Source organism: Pimephales promelas, chromosome 12, assembly GCF_988280905.1.
Source record: "Pimephales promelas chromosome 12, fPimPro1.hap1.1, whole genome shotgun sequence".
NCBI classification, from domain to species: Eukaryota; Metazoa; Chordata; class Actinopteri; order Cypriniformes; family Leuciscidae; genus Pimephales; species Pimephales promelas.
In genome coordinates, this window is record NC_142780.1 from 28,915,583 (window position 1) to 28,920,869 (window position 5,287).

Here is a 5,287-nt window from a genome sequence, read left to right on the forward strand (position 1 = left end):
TCGGACTTTTTTTCTCACAATTGCGAGTTTACATCTCGAGTTTACATCTTGCAATTCTGAATTTATAACACATAATTGCAAGTTTATATCATGCATTTCTGACTTTATAGCACGCAATTGCGACTTTATATCACGCAATTCTGACTTTATATCTCGCAATTCTGACTTTATATCTCGCAATTCTGACTATATTTCTAAGAATTGTGAGATATAAAGTCAGAATTGTGAGATATAAAGTCAGAATTGCGTGATATAAAGTCACAATTACCTTTTTTATTTTTCATTAAGTGGCGTAAACAAGCTTGCATGGATATCGATACAATGTCTTGATCAGATTTGAGGGACAAGTTTACAGTTTGTCAAGTTTAGGTTTACAATTATATGCTTGTACGTCAGTGTTATTCATCTATCATTTCCCCCTGATTTTAGGAATAATTTAAGGGTGCTCTCTAAACAAAAATGGTGCTATATAGCACTAAAAGTGGTTAATTGGCTTGTAATCATAGGGGAACCACTTTAAGCACTTATCTTTATCAAATGGTGCTATGTAGAACCATAAGAGGTGCAATAGAGCACCTTAACCACCCCAGAGAACCACTGAAGAACCGCTGAAGAACCAAACTGGGCTTAACAGGTTCTTTAAATGGTGGTGCTATACAGCACCAAGCACACCGCAAAGAACCCCTGAAGAACCACTGAAGAACCTTTTTTTTTAGAGTGTAGGGTTTAGGATAAAATCTTCGGACAGGAATGTTGCTCCAGGATCGTTGACCCAGGAACCCATGTCACATCTAACTCGGCAATGGATGGATGGATGGATACATATGCTTGATGATGATGGAGTTTTTGTTAAATGTTAAACATGTCAAAGTTGTTGTTTACATTCTGTAGAATACATTTTATTTCTAAAGATAAGATTCTACAAATTCCTAACATTCCAATATGATTTTAAATCTATTAATTTCTATAATGAATTGTAACAGGGAAAGAGTTTTTTTCCTTGAAGATACCAACTGAACTGTTTGTGCAAGTGTACAGCAACATGAATACCCCCCAGTTGCTTTGTGTAGCCTATAGAGGGTGTGTGTTAATGTTGTAACCACTTATTAGGTGTTATCTCACAGCTTTTAGACGGAGAGAGAGATTTTTCCACCCACCACCTGGCATCGCTCGAGTTGATGTGAAGAACATCCTTTGCACTCTTTCAGAAACGCACACAATTATACCAGTCACGCACTCATCTTCTGCCTGCCACATTACAGCACATTCCTGACCTACTAATTACTGCACACGTCTATTCTTCTAGCTATTAGTTCTTAACGTTGACATGGATTTGGTGAACTGACAAGCGCTGCGAAAACCTTTTGTCAACATCTTATCCAATCAGTTTGATTTGGACTCTTAGAGGGGATTAATCATTTAACCCTGTCTAAGGCAGACATTGTCTTTACAAAATAAATTACCATGCATTATGCAAGTTCAACATGACAAAACGACAGGATGAGTAACGTTAAGATCTGGGATTTTTTTTTTAAACCACACACGTATCCTTCAAATTCAAGGACCACACAATAAATGCTTTATTCATTTATTGGTTCAAAGCATATGGGGAAGGAAAGGAAAGGAAATCTAGGTGCATGAATGTGAAGGCAAAGTCAGACGCATGAGAATCACGGCAATAAAACACTTCTCAAACCTTATATATCTGTAAATACATTTTCTCTTACACAAGACGTGTTGCCTTTGATAAGATGGCATTCATCAAGCCGAACCTGTAGAGCTTTTTTAACACTGATTCCTTCTGCAGAATCTAAATAAAGCCACACACCATGGCACTGCCACGTTGTCACAGTCAATCACATTTCCTTGAGGAAAAGTAATTTCCAAACCATTATCCACAGGTTTCAAAGGATTCCACTATGGATGAAAGTTAATTGCTTTAAAATTGTGTTTGTTCGTTCAGTTCAAAATATCGCAATTTTGTTTTGGGCAACAGAATAACTGTGGATGTGAGTGATTACTGTGGATGGTGAATGAGAGTACATGGTATATTAAGATTATTGTTTTGATTACTGCATTGAATATGGACATTGTTTATAACATGTGGTTCAAATATAATTCAAATACTTCAACATTAAGTAGGCCTATTTTTATTTTTAAGGTTTTGTATATTAATAAAGTAAACTGGAATACTACATGGGAATAACAAATCACTGTATCACAGTAGAATAGACTGTAAGCTTAGCTATCAACTCAGTAGAAACCATCCAGTCCACCCTAGCAACCACCTAGCAATGCCATAGCAACCTGCCACAACACATTAAAATCACATATGTCGATGTGATTTCACCAAGAACAACATGTTCCTGGATCAACAATTTTCCAATCAACCAATCAAATTTGAGGGACAAGTGTACAATTCACCTACCATTTTCCTCTGATTTTAGGGATAACTTATGTTTAGGGGTAGAGATAGGGTTGCTTATGACTTAAAGGAGTAGTTCACTTTTGAAAAAACTTTCGCTAAAAATTTACTCACCCCCATGTCATCCAAGATGTCCATGTCATTCTTTCTTCAATCGAAAAGAAATTAAGGTTTTTGATGAAAACATTCCAGGATTTTTCTCCATATAATGCACTTCAATGGGAACCAAACAGTTCAAGGTCTAAAAGACAGTTTCAGTGCAAACTGTTCAAAGGGCTTTAAATGATTCCAGACGATGAATAAGGGTCTTATCAATCGAAACGATTACTCATTTAAAAAAAAAACAAAAAAAAACAAACAAACAAAGTTTAAGTTTTATAAGCGCAAACGCTCGCCTTGCTCTGTTCTGTGATGCGTGTTCGTGACACTCCTGTTCGAACTCGTTCATCAAAATGAACGAATCTTTTCCCGAATCAATTAATTTATTTCGTTCATTGAATGAACCAAATGACTCGAAAAAATATTCGTTCATTTTGATGAACGAGTTCGAACAGGAGAGTCACAAACGTGCATCACAGAACAGAGCAAGGCGAGCGTTTTTTTTTTTTTTTTTTTAATGAGCGATCGTCTCGCTTGATAAGACCCTTATTCATCGTCTGGAATCGTTTAAAGCCCTTTGAATAGTTTGCAGTTTGCACTGAAACTGTCTTTTGGACCTTGAACCATTTGGTTCCCATTAAAGTGCATTATATGGAGAAAAATCCTGGAATGTTTTAATCAAAAACCTTAATTTCTTTTCGAAGAAATTTTTCAGACAGAAATGTTGTTCCAAGGTCAACAAAATATGTCACTTGGCAAAATCACGGTGACCCCATCAACACCATGGTAAACACGGACTATTAGCAAATTCGAGCATGTTTTTTTCTTCAAAAAATGTGTAAATCTGTTGTGAAATTGCCTCAACAGTTCTAGAGAAGAGAAATAATTCGACATTTTCACATCCAATTAACATTATTCTTGTGCTGCACTGGTGACCTTCAATAGCTGTGAATGAAAAAGAAATATTAAAGCTAAAAATTCAAGGCCGTGTATTGTTATTTTCTGAGGAACATAAAAGAAGACATTTAGGAAAAATCATTACACTGCTTTTGACATATAATGGTTCACAGCGCTGTCAAGCTCCAAAAAAGGACCAAAAATCTACTATAAAAGCACAATCAAAGCTTGAAAATGAAACCTTTTGTGCAGTGTTGTTGGGGGTCGCGTGTTACACAAAGCAAAGTAATATCAGAAAGCCCAGCCAGCTCTTAATTGTCCGGTCACAGAGCAGACTATTGCATAATGATGGGTGTTAAGGAACGGAGAAAGATCTTCCTCTTACTCTCATGCATTATGCTATTAGACACAAAGGGCAAAAGCACATCCAGCATTTTTAAAAGATGAACACAGAGATGAAAGCCTCGTATCTGTTATGGTTAAAGGAACAGTAAAGAACGGATGTTGCTTTAAAGGGTTATTTCACCCCAAAATGAAAATTATGGTATTACTCACCATTGTAAACCCGTAAGACTTTCATTAATTTCCGGAACACAAATGAAGATATTTTTTGATAAAATCCGAGAGCTTATATCCCTCCACTGACAGCTATAGGCTATACGTAACTGACACAGAGATCGTAAAACTAATCCATAGAATTGAGTGGTTTTGTCCAAATTTTCTGAAGAGACTTATCGCTTAATTTATATGATTAACCGATTTAATTTAGTCTTTTATTCGCATATTCATCAACTGACATCAGGTGTGGTAAACGAAAGCTCTGGCATGTTCGATTGACGTGTGAGAACCAATGAGGTTCATGCCGGTGTTACACCGCACGTTTCAGCTTTGTTTATGTTCGCTGATCAATGTAGGCTATGTGTATAAAAGCCGAAATGAAATCTGTTCATCACATAAAATGATCAAGTCTCTTCAGAAAATTTGTACTAACGCGATCAATTCATATGGATTAGTTTTACGATCTCTTTACCCAGATAGCAAACTGACATTGAATCAACGTGGAAATATGACATCGAAACAACGTTGATCTGACATTGTTTTGCTCATCGAATTAACGTTGAACCAACGTCAGACGCGTCATTCTTTCAAAACTAACGGAAAATCAACTTGAAATCAACGCGTTGTTTCAACGTTATGAAAGCAAACCAATTTTCGATTTCATTTAGCTTTGAAGAATGCCGCGTCTGACGTTGGTTCAACGTTAATTCGATGATCAAATCAACGTTGTTTCAATGTTATGAGAGACGTCGTTTCCACGTTGATTCAATGTCAGTTTGCTATCTGGGTATGTACTTTTTAAAGCATTAAATGGTAGTTCCGTAACTGTCAATGGAGGGACAGAAGCTCTCAGATTTCCTTAAAAATATCTTAATTTGTGTTCCAAAGATGAACGAAAGTCTTATGGGCTTGAGGGTAAGTAAATAATGCCAGAATTTTCATTTTTGGGAGAACTAACATTTTAAAATGCACCTACATTTGAACTGGGCAGTCACGCTAGGCTACTACCAAGTCACACGTTCAAGTAGCATAAATATTGAGGTAAACTACAGCAATTGTTCTGTCATTTCAGAGGATTAGCATAAATCATGCATCACAACAACACTATCCAATGAGCAAGATTTGGAAGTTATTTATGTGACTATACTGGCTACTTTTGGACGTGTAGAAATTGCTGGTAGAGCCTGCCACGAACTTCATTAGTATTTTACATAATCAGAAGTAAAATTTGCCTCACCAGACTATTATTGTAGGCTATTTTTTCTGTTTATGTCGTTCATGGACCCGACAGAATAAAGCTTAAAAAAA